Raw genomic sequence first — 21,519 nt, 5'->3', positions numbered from 1 at the left:
CCTCGAGTTGCTTTTGGTTCTGAAAGAACCTTGACGAGATCGGCACCCTGGTGTGGCCTGGCGGGCGGTGCCCAGTGACTTGCCGCCCATCTTCTGCTCCCGCTTCTCAGATGCCAGGCCAGCATGCCGAGGCAGGTGACAGTTGGGAACGGATGTCCGGTGGAGAGCTGGACATAATCTGGGCTGGAGGAATCAAACCAGCCGACCCCTGCCTTCTGGATTTCACTCACTGAGCCCTCACATGCCAGCCCTGGGGTGACAGGCGTGGTTCCTCGTGCTTAGCATGGAGCCTGGCACTCTGTGCTTCTCAGTGGCAGCTGCTCACGGGGTGGGCACGGTCTCCCACCCTTCTTCAGGCCATCCTCTGTCACCGCCAGGACACTTGCAAGTAAGTTTCCTAATTGGCCTCCCTGCCTTTCCTCACACAGCTTCCGAGCACCCTTTGAAAACGCAAGTTTGATCATGTAAGTCTCCTGCTTGAAACATGCAGATGGTCCCTTCTCGTGCTCAGGATTCAGTCAAACTCCATAATGTACCTTGTAGCGGACTGGGGCCAACTCCCATAGTGCCCAGCACCTGGGCACCTCGTGAAGCGCCAGGCCACCCAACCCGCCTGCCCTCCAGCCCTCTTTGTGTTCGGCTAAAACTTGCTCGTTTCATTTCTCCGTTTTTGTTTGTAGTCAATGCTTGGGAGAGTCTTTCTAACTCCCTAAGTCGGAGTGAGATGCCCCTTCTGTGTGCTTGTGCAGCCCCCCTTGCCCACATGGCACACCTCACGTTGGACTGTGGGTTCTGATTCCTGGACGGCACGGGCCGGTCTGCCTTGTCACCGCTGTGTGTCCAGTGTCGCGAGGCCTGCTAGACCAGCAGGACACTTTTGGTTAAATAGGGCGCTGCACTGTCTTTGAAGTCAATACGATAATGCCAGTTCACCTGTTTTTGAGGGGAGGTGGGAGGGACATAGGTAGGATTCCAGGTCCCACTTTTCTTTAGCTTTGGGTGGAGATGACACTTAAGCACTGTATTTCCTGAGCACACAGCTGCTGAGATGTCTTTCCTTGGTTTGTGTGTACCACTCACGGCTTGACTTGCTGAAGGATAATGCATATTAAGTTGTGTTTTTTTTTTTTAAACTAGTTTAGGAAGACAAACAGAAGGCAAATTATCTTGATTATTTTGAGGCAGATATGAAAAGGGCAAAGAAAGGATACAGTGACAGAGAAGTACCTTATCTTTACTTGAGCACGTTACAGTTTCTAAAGTATCCAAGGGCCCAGAGGCCAGGTGTGTGGTGTCAGTGCGTGAGCTCGGCGCCTGGGCGTGAGGCCTGCTGCTGCTCGTGACCATGGGCTGCGTGTCCCCGTTTCCTCACCTATAAAATCAGGTTGATAATTAAGCTCCCTCAGGGTTGTTGTGAAGATCAAAACTTTAGGGTATGTGAGGGTCTCAGAAGAGTGGCTGCCACACAGTAGCTGTCACCGTGGTCAGTTCTCTGATTACCCTGAGTCTCCGCCTTGTTTCGCTGAAGAGGGAACTGGATTCCTAAAAGTTCAGGGACATGCCTCAGGCCACCAGGTTGTAAGTGGCCGAGAAGATTGACAGATCCTCTGACTCGGGGTCCTTTTCCTGTCTGGTCTGCTGGAGCTGTCTCAGAGCAGCGCAGGCCGGGCACGTGCTCCCTGGAGGACACGGTGGCGTCTTTCTAACAAAGGTTCTTCTCTTACGTAAAATCTTCAGGTAAAAACTTGCGGAGGTTTACTGCCTTTATTATGAGACGCGTGTTCCTGAGCATTTATATAAATCACAAAGGAGAGTCTCTCACGTGAACTCAAATTCTCTGATTTACTTGTATGCTGTTGTATGTTCAGGTTTTGGTTTCTTTTTTGGTGGTGGTGCCTTTTAAATTTGAGTTGCTAAAGCAGAACTTAGCTCCACAAACTTTCAGGGTCAGAAACGTCCTCTGATCTTGGTTATCACCACCCTGTAGTTCCTGCCAGCACTTGGCCTAGGCGTCGCAGACGTAATTTAAGCATTTAATTGGGGGAGGGGTGACCTACCTACAGAGGGTGCCAAAAAATATGCACATTTTCAGAAAGGAAAAAACGGTATTAAAATTGTAATACTCAGTCTATACCGATAACAAAAGATGACTACAAGTCCTGTGTATCCATTTTTTTTGGCGCCCCCAGTATTATATTCTGTCCTTATCAGTCTTCTGTTCCCTCCCACGCTGACTGTTACATATTTTATGATAAAATATGTATCATAAAAAAGGACCTTCACAGTGTGCAGGGGTGCTTACTTTGGGCTCTGTGATCAGGCTTGTGTTGGGTCCGTGAATGTATGTGGTATACTTGCTCGAGTAATCTTTAGCTTTCATCCGTATTCTTTAAGGGGTCAGTGGCCCCAACGTGTTTTTAAGATTCCTTGCCATGGAGGAAGAAGTGTTATTTTTTTCTGTTTAAAAAATTGTAAACAAAGTATTTTGTTAATAATGTTTACACTCTTACATTACAACAACTTTTGTAGCGATTGAGCATGTTATAGTCTATATAAATTTACAATAGAATATTGAAGCTAGAACAACAGTTGAAAAGTATGCCAAATCAAGCTTCATTTGCAAACGACCTGCTACCAGCATAAGTGTAAAAAGCAAAATCTTACAACAAAAGTCGAAAGGTCGAGGAGTGTTGTTATTTTTATACCACAGTACCGACTCCAGTGCTAACTGACCTGGCTGGACAGGTCCCGGGGCCTCGGGCAGGGCCAGGGGGGCGCTTCAGCTGTTTTACAGCGGGCTTCTTAAAAAAATTTTATTGGGGAATGTTGGGGAACAGTGTGTTTCTCCAGGACCCATCAGCTCCAAGTCACTGTCCTTCAATCTAGTTGTGGAGGGCGCAGCTCAGCTCCAAGTCCAGTTGCCATTTTCAGTCTTTAATTGCAGGGGGCACAGCCCACCATCCCATGTAGGAAGTGAACTGGCAACCTTGTTGTTCAGAGCTGGCGCTCTAACCAACTGAGCCATCTGGCTGCCCCTGGCTTAACTTTAAAACAAATTTTAAACTAGTTTCAGGTGTACAAAACAACATAATGATTAGACATGTACACCCCTCACTAAGTGATAACCTCCCCAAGTCTACTACCCATCTGACATTGTCCAGAGGTATTACAATACCACTGACTGTACTCCGTGTGCTGTACTTGACTATGTATATGTGTATGTGTCTGTGTGTATAGTTACAGTTGACGGTCAATAATATGTTATATCATTTTTCAGGCATACAGAGTGCTTATCAGTCTTTATATCACCTATGATGTGACCCCCCCACCCCCCACTAAGTCCAGTACCCATCTGGCACCCTACATAGTGTTTACAACAGTATGGATTATATTCCTCGTTCTGTATTTCACATGCCCGGGACTGTTTCGTGACTGCCAACTTGTACTTCCCAATCCCTTCACCGTCTCCCCGTCCCCCAGTGCCCCTCCCATCTGGCAACCTTCAGTTTGTCGTTAACTTTCTGATTTGAGAACTTACTGCCAAAGTTGAGGTTCAGCCTCCGTCCCTCACGACCCCATGCATTCCCTGTTGTCTCTCCTTCCCACCGTCCCTCTCTTCCTGCCTTTTATTTTCTGTCCTAAATTATCCTTTCGTGTTGCAGAAATGCTTGTTCTTGCAGCAGGAGTTCTGTATCAGCCCTGTAGTTGATGAAAGGTGACTGTGTATCTGGAGCTACTGTGGGGTGACGGGGGACGCCGGTGAGACTTGTGGACACCTTCCTCTGAGAGAGAAAAGGAAAATGTTTTGAAAATTGAGTTTGGAAGCTGAGCGATTGTACTGATTGGGGCGAGTAGAAAGGGCTTCCCGCAGAAGCTCAGAAAGGCTGATGCTACGGAAGCTTCCAGAGAGAGGTCACTGCACGGAGGTGTGCGTGGTCCTAGTCCGAGGTCAGTTACACGCCCCGGCCTGTGCGCTCCTCCTACTGACTGTCGGGAAAGACTCACGGCTGTGAGCTGGCGGGCTTAGAATTTGCTTTATGACGCACCCATATGTTACGGGTGTAGATGGAACAACTTTCTCGTCACCTCTTACCACTTGTTCCTTTGACCCGGCGTCTTCTGGATGTGGCTGTTCGCCAGCGGCGATGTGTTTTCATTTCTCCAAGAATGTGTCACTGCTACTTCACCTCATAGCAGGGACCACTAATCCTTCCACTACGGCGTCTGCACACGGGATCAGGGGTGCTCATCAATTAACTTTTGACAAAGGAAATGGAAACTACATTGTCGTTAATTTGTTAATGTGTTTTCTACCTTAAACCTCCCCTCCCTCCCTGGCAGGTTAGGTATCTAGATTGAACCCAGGCTCTGTGGTTTATTTACTGTGTGACCTTGGACTCCCTGAGTCTCAGTTTCCACGTGTTTCAATAGGGATCATAGGAGTTCTTACCTTCTTGAGTTTCTGTGAAGACTCACTGAGCTGGTGCTGATACGGAACTTAGCCCGGGGCTCAGGAGATGTTCGGAGCGCGCTACTGAAGTATGCTAGTGAGGCCTGATACCACTATGTTGACAGTCCCCTGACTTTCTCTAGCAACCCAAGTGGGAAGGCTGGGTGAGAGAAGACAGCGTCCCAGTCACGCGTGTCGGCAGATGGATGTCTGGAGCCATGAACATCTGCTTCCCCTCAGTCTTTGCTTTCCCGAGGGTTTGTTTCCAGCGGTGATGTGAAAATGGCCGTGGGTGTCCAGGCTGCGACGGATCTCTTGCTTAAGATGTGTGTGTCCATCATCACGGTTGCACCGAGCCCTCCCTCCCTGCCCCCCAGGCCGCTGCCCCTGGCTCCACGCATGACTGCGGCTCCTGCCCCCATCACCTGCCAGCTCCGATTTGGGAGCTGGGAAAGGCAGCCTGGGAGCTGTTGGCACGTTGGTGTTGGGAGCTGGGCACTGGAGCTTGCCAGTACAATTTGTACTTTGATTCATTTATTTAATCTCACTATCTTGTATCAACCTGAGAGGATAATTATGCACAAGTTACTGTTTCCACTTGCAGCTCAGTGTCCCTTTAACCAAGCCCCATGCTGGCCCACAGCTCCTCGCTGGAGTCATTCTGACAGGGCTCTGTCCCCTTGCCCCTCCCTGGGCCCCCAGCCTCTGTCCCAGGCGAATGCGCTCGTTCCAGTTAGAACGAGTTAGAAGCTTTTCAGAGAGGAAAAGCCCTGTTTGGATTCCGATCCCACAGGCCACATCTCACTTGTGGAGAACCGTTCTCTTTTATCTTTTCACGTGAGTGACATTTACTTTTCTGTAACGTAGTGGAGATATGTGGTGGAGATGTCTAGCCCGCTGCTGCGTAGTTCTTTCAAGTAAAGTGGGATTTTCAGAATGGGGCTAAAGTGGGTTCTTAGCTCTTTTCAGGGTGGGAAGGGGGTGTGGGTGGTGAGGGAGGCACATTCACCAAATCCTTTCTGTTGTGTTGACCGTCAGATGCCACTGATTGTAAGATGCACCATTATACCAGTGAGAAAGACAAAGCGCTGCTAAAGGTCACTTTCAGACACGATGGTCATAAGGTGCCTCGTGGTTTCAGAAGGTTGTGGAGTAAGTGAAATATGATACATTGATGGTGGGGCGAGTTAGGAAATCCTTAGCTTTCCATACATTTCCACCCAAGTTGTAGAGATGTGGATTTGGAGGGCCCAGACATTTTTGTCCTTCACATGACCTTCCCAGTGCTGAAAAACGTAATGCACCTTGCCTGTCTGCGGTTGGGAGAGGGAACCCGAACCCTGGTATTGTACGTCATGTCACGCTTTCTATGTATGACTTCCAAGTGGTCACAAGCAACGTGTTTTCAGTCATCCTAACATAAAGATTTTACTTTTAAAATCAACGGCAAAGTCTCATATAATTCTTCATGTTAAAAAAATAGCGTTGTTACTTTAGATATCCCCCCTCCCTTGAACACAGAATATTCCATTGTATTTGTCACACTCCCTGGGAGTCACAGGTGTGACATCTCCATCATTGTCGCCAAAGAAGGGCTGAGAAAGTGGAGAGGGAGGACACTGATGATGTGGGTTTCTAGAAGAAAGAGAACCTCGTTTTACTGTCTGCCAGGGCCTTCATTGTACTAAACTCAGGGAGTCTTTTCACTTTGATGAGTAATGCTTGGGACCACCTACGAGAAAGTCCTAGGTGTAGTCAGAATTTTCTAGTCACCAGCTAGTTTAGTGTCTGGGGAATTGAAATTCTGGTCTTCCATTGACGTCGCTATGTCTTTCTGTTTATCCTAGGGTAAATGAACTTCACTGAGGTCCCACCTAAGTCATTCCTGATTATTTCAGGCAGAAGGAAACTGGCTGTAGATGCAGGAGAATATTCAAATGCCATATGGAGTGTAACCGAGTCCGGGGCTCTTCCCACGGCTCCCCGCCCCCACTTCCTTACAAGTTGAGACTCAAACAGGCCACCACACTAAACACTCCTGCTTAGTGGAGCTGGCTGAGGAAAACCTCAGGTGACACGGGCCGTGTACTTTTCCCTTAGTCTGGGCTCTTTGGTTGCCAGGAAAAGATTCACTTGAGTTCACGTGAGGAAAAAGAGGCGTTAATTGGGTGTTTCGTGGGGCCAGTGGGCTGCAAATAGAGCCCGACCTTCCAAGGGGTGAGCTCGCATCAGGAACCAGAAAGATGTCAGGAATGGCCTGACTCCTCTGCCAGGCTCGGCGCTCTGGGACCCGGGCCCTCGTCCCTGCGTTTCCCCGAGTCTCCATCAGGCTTTCCTAGCTGTAGACAGCTGCACTTGGCGGACGGGCCGGCCTCCCCGGCCTGGGGTTTCCGTCACCGCCGCTGAGTGAGCAGGACGGGCGACCAGGGCCTTTCGGGTCCGCTGTCCCCCCCGGAGCCCCGCCTGACTCCGGAGCCGCCGTCTGCTCTGCTTCAGTGAACGTGTCCATGGAGTTGGGGTGGGTGGGCACTTAGAGGGGTCACGCTGAGCCGCTCCAGAGGCTTCCTCTGCGTGCTTGTGAGTCCTCCGGTCCGGTCTGTACCTTCCTCTTTTTACTTGGAAAGTTGCTTTTCTGAAATGGCTCACACCTGCTCGGGAGTTGGGGCTGTTTTCCCCTGGTCTCATGTCATCGTTGGGTGGGAGGCTGGTCAGCGCCCGAGCGTTTGCTGGGCGTCACCTGCCGTGTACACTGGACGTTTGCTCGCCCTCTTCCCTGTTGTGATGGCACCAAGTAGGAGTCTGCTCAGATGGAGAACGAAAATGATCTCGTGCTCCTCACAGGAGCAGGGTCTGCTGTAAAAACTGCCAGTATTTGTCCTACTTTGTGAAGTTGCCGTAATGAAGGCATAGAATAAACAATATGCCAGTCACTCTGGTGCAAATGGGAGCAAGTGTTATGTCAGTTGTATTTGAGAGTAAAATTGCAAAGTGAGGTACACAGTGTGACAGGATGATTCAGCACTCGGGCTCCGTCTGATGCCAGGTTCAAGCTCTGCCTCTGCTACTTCCTTCCCAGGTGTCCTGGGGCTAATGGCCCAGCCCCTTTGCGCGGCCTCCTCTGCACACTGGGCCTGCCCTGAGCAGCTGCCTCATTGGGCCTCCGTGAATTAATTCAAGCAGAGCGTTCAGAAGGAGGTCTGGCATGCAGTCAGGGCTCAATAAGGAGCTACTTTTCTTAGCATTATTAATTGTTACAATTGCACAGTGGTGGGTGGAGATTTGACTAAAAGGAGATTTTCGCATTCTCTGAGGAGTTGATGGTCTTCCCTGCTCCGTTGACTCCAGTGAATGGATGGGTGATGGGGCGGCCTCTCGACGTTGATAATGTTGATATTAGTCCAAATGCTTTCCCCTTCCTAATGTGCTGTCTTGGAAGCAGCTTATCAGTGCTGAGTATAAGGCATCACAATAGCAGATTTCATTTGCGGTTTGGAGTACGAGTTGACCCACATCTAAATCCTTCTTGATTTAATCGTCTTTGCTACCCTGTTTGATCTTGTAAATATTAATTTCATCTGGTTGCACATGTGGTTTTCAATGGTCCCAAGGTTAATTACTGTATTTTGTTTATAAAGTACTCATGGAAGGCTGGGCACGTGACCGGAGGTCTTACAGGAGCTCAGTCCCGGGGAGGCCTGCAGACTGGCGATGAAACTTGAGGAGCATCGGTGACCAAAGAATTGCCAGTTCCTTATGGATGTGGCTTACAGCGTGCCTGCTGGAGTCCTTTGTTTCCAGGAGTATTTGGGGCATGATATTTTGTACCGTTTCCTATTTGTGAGGAGTCCCTCATCTTGTCTCCTGAGTGCTCAGGGGAGCCCCAACACGGTCATTTAGGAAATGTTTCTTAAGGGCCTACTGTGTGCAAAGCTGCGTGCTCAGTGTGTGTGTGGGCTAGAGAAGACAGGCCGTGTCTTCATAATGCTTCCCCGCCAGTTAGAGATGAGGTAGGGCATGGATCCATGGGGCACAACCCCCGGGACGCGGAAGGCTCTGAGGGTCTCCCAGAGGACACGGCACTGGTGTCCAGCCTGAAGACCAGCCCAGAAAGATGTCTGTGCTTTGGACAGGACAAATGTGAAAAAACAAACTAAGGTCTTAAAAAACTAGACTCCTAAATTTTCCCATCTAAAAAAATTAGATTCCCATGCCACCTTTTAAAATGTTTTTTTGGGGGGTGTCATGCAGGGTCTCAGCTCCCGCTCCCCACATAAGAACGCAGGACATGGTGAGGCCAAAAAGGAACACCCACGGAGCCACAGATAGGGGAGTCACACCACTATATTCTCGCTGGAGGCTGGGTTGGAGACACAGGAAGCAGGAGCCACACGATGCGCAATCCGCTGTCTGCTTCTCTGCCAACCAACCCAACCAGCACAGCCACAGCAGTTATATTAGTGGCCAGGGCTAACTGGTTACAGCTGACGGCCAACTAGCCACAGCTGATGGCTATCTACTACCCGAGCCAGCACCTTTCCACGTGAGGCTGAAAGCCTGGAAACTGCTCTCAGGGACTCTGTGCCCCACAGCGGGGCTTATTCCCATATCATTTTTACTTTTGGATACTTGATATCTTTTTAAATAGATCAACTCATTTTTTAGTACATTTGCTTTAAAAAGGAAACTTTGTGACCTATTTAAGTATATGTGTTTTCTAATAGACGTTGTAATACGTAACTATTAAAATACGAAACAGGTGGCTCAGGCGGTTGGAGCTCCACGCTCCTAACTCTGAAGGCTGCCGGTTCGATTCCCACATGGGCCAGTGGGCTCTCAACCACAAGGTTGCTTGTTCAGTTTCCCGCAAGGGATGGTGGGCTCCGCCCCCTGCAACTAAGATTGTACACGGCACCTTGAGCTGAGCTGCCACTGAGCTCCCGGATGGCTCAGTTGGTTGGAGCACGTCCTCTCAACCACAAGGTTGCCGGTTCAACTCCCGCAAGGGATGGCAACTAACAATGGCAACTGGACCTGGAGCTGAGCTGCGCCCTCCACAACTAAGACTGAATGGACAATAACTTGAAGCTGAACGGCACCCTCCACAACTAAGATTGAAAGGACAACAACTTGACTTGGAAAAAAGGCCTGGAAGTACACACTGTTCCCCAATAAAGTCCTGTTCCCCTTCCCCAATAAAATTTAAAAAAAAAAAAAAAAATACGAAACAGTGTTCTCCTGGGAAATACCCAGGAACCACCTGCTAGACACCTCTTACACCTCTTACACACTTGGAAGTGTGTGTTTGGCTGATGAGACTTGACTGTTTGGCCTGAACATACGGTACATGAAGAAGAACAGCAGGAGAAGCAGAGCAGGGAGGTAGGGCGTGTGGCACGGGAGTTACAGGCCCATGTCTGGAAGCAGGCTGCCTGGGTTCATGGTGTGTGATTCAGGCCTGTTGCTTTTGCATGTAAAATGGGTTAATAAAAGTGTTTACCTTACTGGGTTGTTGGGAGAACTGAATCTATCAGTTCCTCCCTGCAGGGTTTGTCACAGTAAACACTCACTAGAGTGTGTATGTTTTTAAGGGTTAAGCGGGTTTTTAAGGGGTAAGTGTTCTCTCTCTCTCTCTCTCTCTCTCTCTCTCTCTCTCTCCTCCCTCCCTCCCTCCCTCCCTCCCTCCCTCCCTCCCTCCCTCCCTCCCTCCCTCTCTCTCTCTCTCTCTCTCTCTCTCTCATACTGTGTTCAAATCTTTGGGTGGTTATCCTAAAGAAATTAGCACCTCCTGCTCCATTGCTTTCTTTCCCTATACGTGTTTTTCTTTACAGTCAAGCTAACAGGTTTCTGAGCAACCTTCTCATGGAATCAAGGGGCTTGCTGTAGCCTAAAGAACAGAATGGAACAGTGATTTCAGTTGACCTGGAAAGTGGTGTGAGACCCTCACTGGGCCTGAGTTTCCTTGGGTTTGTTATGGAGAGTTTTTTCCCTGTGTGTGTATTTAAGTTTTACCTTTGAAATGTTAACTCTTACAAAGAGTTCTTAGGCTTTATCCTGAGAGCCCTTACATACTTCAGAAGCGTACATATTGCATAACTATGAGATAGCCACTCAGTGGGATTAATCTTTTATTATTAAACCTCAAAATAGGGACTATGCAGATTAAATGTCAGCTCATCTCCAACATGTTTTGTTTATGCTTGTGAAGCAGAAGTTTGTGGACGTATAGCTGACCCCTTTGAAAGGAAATGGGAAAGAGTCCAGTTGTCTTAAGGCAACTGCCCCTGGGAGCCAAGAGCTCCGGGCACTGCCCTTTCCTTCCTTCATGTTCCCGTGTCTGGTGGCCATCCTTCTCTGCTTGTACGAGCTCTGCTGCATGCGGCTTGCCCATGTCCTGCGACAGCCCACGCTCGCGCGCGAGAGAAGTCCAAGTGAGGGAGCCATGGCGTTTTCTCCCGGTGCCCATTTCCCTGGACCTCATTTTGTTTTGTTTCATTGTTTATGTTTTGTACAATTGATCATAAGCCGAATGCCTGTCCTCATTCAGATGGCAGCGGAAGGGATCTGCTTTGGCACCTTCGTCTCCTCCGTTGGAATTCTTCTGGAATCCAGAGCAGTGCTCGCCAACAGAACTTTCTGGATAATGCAGATGTTCTCTCTCTGTGTAATTCGCTATGGTAGCCATTAGTCACAGTAACTGTTGAGCACTTGAAATGTAGTTAGTGTAACTGAGAAGCTAAATTTTAAATTTTATTCAATTTTAATTAAATTTAAATTAATTGCATTACATGTGGCCAGTAGCAACTCTATTGGACGACACAGATCTAAAGGCCGGAAAGAACCCTGAGACGTGTAGACCAGTCCTGACTGCCCATATTTTTTGATTCAACTGCCTGTATTTCCACAGTCTCGATGTCTGGCTCAGGCGTGTGGGCAGGGCGTGGGGGTAGGTCTTTGAAAAGCATCGGCTGTAATGATGGGATGAGAAAGAAAGCAGACCCTCAGTGAGAGGGTGTCAGTGTGGGGGCAAGACAAGCCCTCTTTGCTGTCCACCATTGTCTGATTTTAGAACAAAGTACACGTGGCATTTGGGTTAATCCTTCAGAAACCCATGTACCAGTTGCTGTAACTCTGCTCCTTTCTTTCCCATTCAAGAAAGCTTTCTGAGCAAAGGAGGGGCAGACATGCCGTGGGATAACCTTGAATCTGATCTAGCTCATCAGTAAATTAACGATCTCATGTACTTTGTTATTGGGAGCACATTATTTGGGACGCACCTCACAATTGATTACAAAAACTACTGTCTTGATACGTTAGTTGAAAAAGGATAAATTGATTGGAGCATTTGCAGTAGGGGGTGTGTGTGTGTGTGTGTGTGTGTGTGTGTGTGTGTTATATGTATTTATACACATACGTATGTATGTGTTGAACCAAGGGTTTCCTGGATCAAGTATGACTGAGAAACACTGAGGTCGTGGCTGAGTCTTTTCAGTCATTCATCCAACATTTATTGAGTACTTGTCATGTGCTCAGATGGTGGCAAAATAAAAAAGCCTCAAAGTTTTTGCCCTTCTAGAGCTTACATTCTTGTGAGGAGACAAATAAAATCATATAAATAACATCAGGTCGTAATAAATGCTTTAAAGACAAAATAATGCAGGATGGAAGGCTAGAGACACTGGGGCGCTCCGGTAGCTGGGGTGGCGCGGGTGTGTGAGGCCTGCGTGGGGGCAGAGGCGTGGGGCGTGGGGGCCAGCACAGCTGTCTGGGGAGAGCCTTCCCTGCAGAGGAAACAGCAAGAAATCAGGCCGGAGCGTCTTTTGAAGGCATCTGCTACAGTTGTTGCTGTTAGTACCTTTTACTGCCAAAAAGTACTCTATATCTGTAATTTACATGGATTTCCTAGGGTTCTTTCCCCTGTGAATGCAGTAGGGCCCGGACCCCAGGACCCGGTGTCTTACAGGGAGGCCTTCCCTTGTAGGACAGCTTCAGCCTAAGTCGGGTGTTAAATTGCCACGTACAGCCCGCTGCCTCCCTGCTGGCTGAGTCGTGCCTCCCAGCTCTGTTGATGACGTCAGTGGTGGTCCCGCTGGCAGCGCCCGCCCTCCCAGGCCCGGCACCCAGACCACGGCCCACCCTGTCTGCTGCTCCTCTCCCATCTGATGCCCTACGTGCGTCCTCCTTTAGGTGGACCGCTCAGTTTTCCGTCCTGGGGACACAGCTGGTCCTTTCCACATTTCCCTTTTGCTGGGATTCCAAAACACCCTTCTCTCTTCTCTCTTCCCCAGACCCTCCCCTTCCCTGGGGCTCATCTGCCCCCCACCCCCCTTCTGGGATGCTTTCCCATGTCACCCGGTTGTGCCTGGAATCCATGTTTCCTGACTCCTAGTTCTGTTTGTGTTGCATCGCAGGTAATGTCCCGATATTTGTGGAGTTGGTGATCACCATGATCAGGCCCATTCCACAGCGGAAGAAATATTTTCTCCACTTTCTTGGGCTTGAACTCAAGGACTCTTAGGTTTAAGAGAAAAGAATTATTTTAAAACCATGCACAATCTTTAAATGTATGTGCACACGCGCACACACACACAGACACACACACACACACCAATTCTGGATTCTTTTGAAGAATTTTTACCTTTTTTGTTCTCTTTGGATTTCCTCCATTTCTTCCTGGCAGTGTTTTCCATTTTCTGCTTTTACTGAGAGTGGATTGTGTGGCTAGGGTCATGTGTTGGGAACCAGTCTTGTCAACAGTTGGTGGACCAGAGATGAAGTACACAGCGCAGAGATCGTTTTGGCTGTTTCTGTCTCTGCCCCTTCTGACGTAAGGCCCCGTCCACACTGGAGCCTGTGCGATCCCACGTGTTTCCTGCGTGGGCCCCCCCAGTGCTCTGCTAGACACGCAGTCAGGCCTCACCAGCTTCTCCCCGAGAACTGGCAGGCGCAGGGGAGCGTCGCCCGCCTGGCCTCCTGGCTGCTTGCACGGTGCCTCCCCGCACAGCACTCTAGAATCACAACTTGGCTCTTGTTCGTCTGGCTCCAAATAGGAGCGCATGCGCACAAATCTCATCTCAGGAATATTGAAGTTTTTCCTTGATGTTTCCCACAGTCTGCAGAGCCCGAGTTAGGGCCGCATCAGGATTAAGTAAGATTACCAGCATCTTCTCTCTGTCTCTCTTGTGCATCTTGTATGATGTGTCCTAATAACTATCGATATCAAGTTCATCCCTCAAGAAGCCAAGACCGACCTTTCGTGTCCTGCTGAGGTTGCAGTTTTATGATGTGTTTTTCTTACGAGTAAAATCAATTGAGATAAATCTCAGTAACTTTTTCTGCACAATGAGATGGTTAGACCCTGCCGCCATGGAAGGTTCCTCCCTCTACAGGGCACACTCTCATGTCGCTTGCAAGGTTGTTCCGCCAAAATCGATTGGTTGGTCCACTGCTCTTAAAGGTCATGCGTACTGACATTTCGGGAAGGTTGGAGAAGACGCCGAATTGCCCAGGCACTGTAGGTGACGTGCTCTTAGCACATCTCTCATTTATACGCACTTAACCAGTGCTTAAAGGGCAGAGACCCACGATGCATTTTTCATCCTGAAAATGAGTCACAGCTAGTCTGCTGTGGTTCAGAAACGGTCTGTTTTGCTCGTGGACATGGATAGATGACACCCCACTATGCTGCCACAGCCCTGCTCTGTACCCCCGTTCCAAGGTGTCGGATGAGGCATGGAGCACAGAGTGGGACGGCTCAGCCATGTGGCTGACGAGCCCGCTGACGGGTCCAGGGGCTCCGCTCGTGGCCTTTCATGTTCCGCCTGGTACAGGAGAACAGATGGAGGGGAAGGGGCTCCTTGACAGTTTGGGAGGGTGGGGACCTTTAAGTTAGGTGGAATCAAAAGGACAGTTTAGTTACTAGTGGCATTCTGTGTGACAGCTTGACATTCTGTAATTGTCCATGGAGACTACGCTACTTTGGAATGGTGTTCTTGCAAATGTGTCAGATTAAATTTTTTTTTTTCTAATAAGGAGGCTAGGTCTGATTTGAATAGTTCTGAATTATTTCACATTATTTATTAACCATCAGCAGTAGGAATGTTTTTCCCTGCCAGAGTGGTTGACTGGAGGACCCGAAATGAGAGTAATTGAGATTCCTGCCTTCAAGAAACATGTTTTCATTCTTGAGAGAAAAATTTATAGAATATGACTTAGTATCCTGAGAGAAAATGCTGTGAATGTTTGCAAGACAGGAAAAGAAGCTTTTTTCAGGAAGTAGTTAATTCTTGGTTCTAAAGTAATATGTGCTTATTCCCCCAATCTGAAAAACAGAAGCACAAAGGAGGGAAAAAAGTCATCTGTGATCCCTCCACTTAAAGTTTAGCTCAGTTAACATTTTAATATTCTTTCCTCTTGATCTTTTTTCTAAGCAGATGTTTTTGTGTTTAGCTTTGTTATGTCATTCTTCATATATGATGAAAACTAGCCCCACCCCAGTTCCCATTGTAGCCTAAGAATTTTTAATGCTATTTATATGGTAATATTATTATATAGTATGCAGAAAATTTCAATTTTAAAAACTATCTTCTCTTCCCATAGTTTCTCATATCATTTTCTGTTAGGTCGGACATTTAGTTTACCACTGTTACAACTGTCCTTGGAATAAACCTCTGTGCATGAAGTTTTGTCTTTGTTTAGGAGACTTTCTAAGGAGGGAGGCCCAGAAGTAGAATCATTGCGTCAAAGGGTATGGATTTTTTCATTTCTCAGGATTTGGACAGGCTTTATTCTAAAACCATAGATCACCAGTTGAACCACTGCAAAGGTGCCAAGTGGATTATAAGATGTGTGCGTGTGTGTTTCTCTTCTTTACTTCTAAAAATTCCACTTGGCTCCTCTTTGTATCTTCTATTTCTTTGCTGAGACTTTCTATTCAGTTCAAGAGTGTTTGCCCTCTACTTGTTGGAGCATTTTTGTAACAGCCATTTGATGTCTTTCTCAGAAAATTCCAGCATCTCTATCATCTTTATGGCATCTTTACCTACTTGAATGGAGATTTTCCTTATCGTTGATATGCCAAGTAATTTTAGATTGTATCATAGACATTTTTGATATTACGCTGGGAGACTGTTTAAATTCTACAGAGGACATGGATATTTTTGTAGATCCTGTTGGGTTTCGGCTGTGTGTTCGGATCAGCCTTCTATGGGTTGTGGTTTCAATGTTAGTTTTTGTTTTCAAAGCCTTTGCTTGCTTGTCCGAGCTGCTCAAATGTGTGCCGCTCAGTGTGTGTGGCTTGGGGTTATGTGTCCTGTAGCTCAGTTGTAAAGCCTTCTTTACGCTCTTTGCTTGTACAAAGCTTGCGGGTGACCAGGAACTCATGAACAGCTGCATGAGGTCACTTCCCCAGGTCGCTTCTTTCTGCGGTCCCTCTTGTATTACTATTTTCTGGTTCTCTGGGCTTCTTCCTTTTGGTCCCTGGCCAGAAAGCTGGGGTTTTCTTTGCCCTGCTCTGCTGTGTACTTCTCACTGTGGCCTTCGGGACAAAGCAGTGGGAGAGCAGAAAGAGAATAAAAGCAAGGAGCGGGAGTGTTCTTTCACCTCTTGGGACCCGAGCTCCTCCGATCGGAAGGCAGATTTCCCCACCCTCAAAGTGTTACGCTCTTTCGGACTCCTATGGCAGTTGCTCATGCTACTGTCACCAACACTGATTGCCGAGGGGCTGGGGCATGAGACAATGGAGGGAAGAGCCACCAGCTGATTTTGCCCTCTGTCTGAGCTAGGTGACCTTTCCTCCACTCTCTGAGCCAGAAGCAGAATGTCTACAACTCCACTTGTCCACTGCGCCGCCCCGGAATGTCTGGTCTGCGCTGCTGTGCATTCCAGGTTGGCGCAGCGTGGAGTGGAGGCTGGGGGAGGCCGCAGGGTAACGGGGTTCACTAATCTCTGTGCAGTGGGACCTCGGATTCGGGCCTTCGTCCTCACTTCACCTGCGGCTGTATTTCTCAGAGCCCTCCGGTAACTGCTCCCCGTGTTCTGTCCCGGTCTTACAGCTGCGTACAGCATTGCAGAATGCTCACTCGGGCTGACCTGGACCTGGAGCGAGGAGCGGAGTTTTGCTAAAGGCTCTGGGTGTGTAGTACCGATTGCTTTCCAACATGACTGGACCAGTTTGCAATTCATAGCAATAGTAGTTGGCCTGTTTCAGTGCACTTCCTAAGCATTGGAAAAGATGTCGAACAAAACAGAACTACTCCCATCTTTACTTACTTGATAGGTGAACCACAGCAGCTTTGTTAGTTTGTTTCCTTAATCAGGAGTCAGTTTGAACTTTCGCCTTTATCACCCAGATGTATCTCTTTTCTTCTTTTCACTTGTCAGTTCAGCTCTGTTGCCCATTAATGTGCTAAAGTCAGACATATACATTTGTGTCACAGTCAGGTTTGGTTGTAAGTAACGTATACCTTGCAGAACATTCCAGGGCTGGTATGGGAGCTCCATCTTGCCAGGGACCAACTTCAGTTTATCTGGTTGCTTTGCCAAGTGTAGCTTTCACTCCCAAATTGTCCAGTATGATTGCTGGAGCTCCAGCCATCACGTCCTCATTCCTAGCAGCAGCCTGGAACAAGGAGTGAAGAAGGGGCAGAGGGCACTCACGTTGAGCTTTTAAGGTGCCTTCCAGACCTTCCCAGAACATTTTGTTTCCATCTTAGTCAGAGCTTAGGCAGACACTTGGCTATGTCTAGCTCAAGGGTTGCTGAGAAATCGTGGGTGCCAAAAAAGTGTATACACATTTTAAGAAAGGAATAAGCTGTACCAACACTATAATATTCAGTATATACTGATAATGAAAGATGAATGCAAGTCACGTGCATACATTTTTTTGGCACCCCCGGTGGAGTCTTGGCCGGGAAGCAAGGAGCCCTGTTTAAAAACTTGGTTTTGTTACTAAAAAAGTAAAGGAGATTGGATATTGATAGGCAATTGGAAGTGGTTGCCCAGAATTGTTTTCTTCAGAATTATAAGAGAACATCTGTTTCCAATAAAACAGGCAAGCAGATATAGAGGTCTAAAAAAGTAAAAAGTGAACGGCTAGGGTGGGATTCCCTCGCTCCCCTTTCCCTTTCCCACTCAGATATAAGCACAACAAACAGCTTGATGAAGAGTTCTTTAGGACCTAGTGTGTGTGTGTGTGTGTGTGTGTGTGTGAGAGAGAGAGAGAGAGAGAGAGAGAGAGAGAGAGAGAGAGAGAGAGGGAGAGAGAGAGAGAGATTGAAGAAAAAGAGATCTTACTACACATATTATCTCATAATTTCCTTTCATTCGATACCATCATACAAGCCTCTGTCAGTATACCATGCAGATAATATTCCGTTAAATGGATGTACTATAGTTTACTTAACTTCTCTCCTATTGATAGACAGGTTGCCTCGTTATTTCACACTTGAAAATATGCTGCAGGAGATATTCTTGAACACATATCTTGGCATACTTTGTGCAAATATTTTTCATTGTTTTTCTAAAACTATTAATATTAAAGCTTTTCTGTTTCTGCAGATATCCTCCCAATTTGTTATTTGCCTTAGACTTTGTTATATTTTCTTTATTTAACATACAAAAGTTCGAAGTGCTTTTTTAGTCAAATCTGTTGATCTTTCTGTTTGTGTCTTCTGTCTCTTTTAAACTAAGAAAGTAGTTATGAGACGCTTACATCTCTTTTCTCCCATGTTTTTCTGTGATTTGATTTCATACTTTTAACTTTAATCGATCTAAAATTACTTTTGGTGTATGGCAGGAGGTAACATTCTAAATTAACATTTTTCTTCCTGTTTTTAATGTGTTTCCACTGAACTAAATAAAATTTATTTTTGCCTTGTTAATGGCATGCTTCTCATTAAATGAAAACTGACCAGAAATGAAAAAAAAAAAAGAAAAGGATTCAGTTCTACAGGTAATTTTCCACCCATGGAATTTGTGGGTGAAATGTGCATTGTTTTTGATCATTTAAGCAGATACAGGATTGTCCTTCAGCTGTGAGGTCAGCACCGCCAACTGCAAAGCAGATAATTAGAAACAAAGTTAGCTTGCAAACTGGAAATGTGGTGCAGTGGGCAGACGGGCTGCCAACAGAATGGCTGCCGGGGCGGGGGCGGGGTGAGGCCTGCTGACCTCCCCTCCTTTCCAGTGCCCCTTGGGACGGCCCCCGGGGCACCCTCTCCCTCCCCTGCCCCGTGGACTCTCTGATGAAAGACCACTGAGAAAGTGGCAGTGAGAAGAAGAAGAAAAAGAGCATTTGTTGTGCATTTATAAACTGTCAAATGTTGTGCTCCGTGCTTTGCGTTATTTCTAAACCTAGAAGCAGCTGTCATATGTGTATTGTCCGTCTTTCACCAAGGAGATACTGACCCTGGAGAATCAGTGACCTCCACCAGTGCCCACAGCTGCCATGCGCTGGGGCCAGGCTGTTGCCCAAGTCCACACCTCACGCTCACCTCCCTCCATTTCTCCCTCTCTCCTCCTGCCTCTCCCATCCACAAGTCCTCTGCTTTTCCTTACACTTACCTCTGGAGTCGCCCTAAATATTACATTTTAAATGATGAAAGGAACAAGTTTATTACAGAAATTTGGAAACTATAGCGAATACGAGGCAGAAAATAACCACCAGTTGACACCCGTGACCAGGGGGTGAGTGCAGGTTCCCTTGCGTTCCCTTGTGTCAGGTACTGGGTGTTAACATGGGAAACCTGTCCGGTTCCCTGGGAGGAAATCCGTTTGCACGTCTCCATTTGCACGTTGCTAGGTCAGGCTTTTGTCCCCTCTCTGTTGGATGGTTGATCGTTTTTCTTAGTGATGGCCACGGCCCGTCCACTGTGCTGCGCAGTGTCGGTTCTCTCAGGAGTCGTTTCCCTGAGTCCTAAGTGATGTCACTTACTGACCTTCGGAATTCCTTGTAAAATCTGTTAACTTACATTTTGAGTCATTTCTTTCAGTTTACTCTTTTCTGACAGCGTGTATGTTCATTTTCTCTCTGCAGTCGGGGAATCAGAGGAGTTGCTTCCTTTTATAAATTACAAAAGATTTAAAATAAAATAGTCATACCTGCAATGTACAAATCATAACAAAGTGGACGCCTGTATGCCCGCTCCCAGCCCCAGAAACAGCAGGGCGCGGGCGTGCCAGGTGCTCGTGAGGCCGTCCGGGCCTCCCTCGCCAGTCCCTCCACTAGGTAGTTTTCTGGGTTTTGACTATTATTTCCTGAAGACAGATAGCTTCATTCCTTTTTTGTCAATGGGAAGATTGAGCCTTAGAAGGTTCGGTGAGTTGCCCGGGTCTGGCAGTGAAAGGAACTGACACCAGCCCGGGGACCTGGGCTGCGGGAGCGCCGCTCACCTTCCTCCGGAAACCCTGCACGGCCGCCTCATTCTGTCAGTGGGATGCCATCGTCTCTGCCCCCTCACCATCCTCCTCATTTTAACTGCATAGATTTCTGAAGAGTGGATTCCAGTTGCTGGGATGTAGTGCCTTTCTTACCGAGAGTTGTACGTCTGTCTACTTCAGGTGTTACTGGTAAACATACCTTGCCCCTCTGAAAGCAAACCGGGGATCTGTGGAATGTCTGTGTTGCCCCCTAGTTTGTTCCCGTGTCTAGAGTTGGTAGAGGTGATGTGCACGTCGTTAATGGGGACACAGTGGCTTCTTTTATCCAGTAAATGTACTGATTTCAAATGAATAGACGTATGTGGGAAGATGCTTAGCTAGCCTTTCAGAAAATCAAGTGCTGGGATTTTCCACTGGATCTCGTTTGTGTTGTGCTCATTTTCACAGTCCACATCCACACTGGGATCGCAGCTGAAAGTGGAGCCCAGTAGAAGAAGAGCTCCTCGCGGTGACGCTGGGCCCTGCGGGTCCTCTTGCAGGTCTGAAATGGCAGCCGCAGAAACGCTCAGTGCTCATCCCAGATCCTGCTTCAGTGGTGGCGCAGAGTGACTGCACATCCTGGCTACCGGACTGGGGCGCAGGGATGGGTGGGGGGGTCCTTCTGTCCCGAAGGCCACCGCACAGGACAGTACCATGGTTACACCTGCAGTCTCTGGAGTCACACACACGTCTTGGCCTTCTCACTCCTTGCTGTGTGACCTCGGGCAAGTGACTATCTCTCTGAGTCCGATTTTCTCACCTGTCAAAAGGGGACATTGGACACACAGCCTTGGGCATCAGGAGTTTAATTAAACAAGGTATAGAAAGAATATAAATGAGATCAAGTCTATAAAACCCCTGTCTTGGTCCCTGGCGCACAGTACGCACTAATAATCGTACCTGCCAGTAATAACTCTCATTGTCGTCATCGTCACCATCTTTCAGCCAGCCTCCCATTTTGTAGAGGGAGAAACTGAGTCCCGGATCTTGTGACCACTCAGAGGCTGAGCTGAGACAAGGACCCCAGTGTCTGAACGCCCCATAAGCAGCGCTCTTTCCACCCCGCCACCTGCCTTTCTACACAGATATCTAACTCATTTACTTTGTCACCTTCTCTGGCTCTCAGCCTCCTCTCTTGAGCCGGCAGATCCTAACAACAGATGGTGCTGTTTTGAATTAAAACAATTTAACTCAAGATCCATCAACTGCCAACATCAAACACCCTTAAAAGAAGGAAAGAAACTCATTATCAAGAGTATTTAAGCGAAGTAGGTATTTAATCTATCTTAATCATTTGCATTCTTGAGAAGAAGACAGTCGGTGGCAGCTGCCACCACAGGCCAGACCCCAAGAATGCGCTTGCACGTAATTGCCTCAGATAGAATTTACCCCCCTTTTCTTCTTTGCCACATAGCACTAATTTGGACTTCGGTTCTAAGTTTTCAAGCCATACAAGTACTTAAAAACATTTGAACCTGTTCTTGTTTTTGGCCCCCAAACCTTGCGGCCACACATTTTCCGTAGTGGGGTTCGCTCTTAGCTAGAGCTTTGTCCACATGTGACGAGCTGCAGGCTGGCTGGGGTTGTGCTCGGGCCCTGGACTGGGGTGTGGATGAGCCCTGAGGGCAGGGCTCCAGTCTTGGGCCTGCCACTCT

General features: G+C 47.8%; 1 protein-coding gene across 2 annotated transcripts in view; it reads left to right on the top strand.

The window, feature by feature from the left end:
* The window catches only part of MED27 (mediator complex subunit 27), a 191,358-nt gene that overhangs the window by 14,375 nt on the left and 155,464 nt on the right, over positions 1-21,519 (top strand). The window lies entirely within an intron of this gene.

This window comes from Rhinolophus ferrumequinum, chromosome 12 (assembly GCF_004115265.2).
Source record: "Rhinolophus ferrumequinum isolate MPI-CBG mRhiFer1 chromosome 12, mRhiFer1_v1.p, whole genome shotgun sequence".
Classification (NCBI taxonomy): domain Eukaryota; kingdom Metazoa; phylum Chordata; class Mammalia; order Chiroptera; family Rhinolophidae; genus Rhinolophus; species Rhinolophus ferrumequinum.
This window is presented reverse-complemented; position numbering and strand designations above follow the sequence as displayed.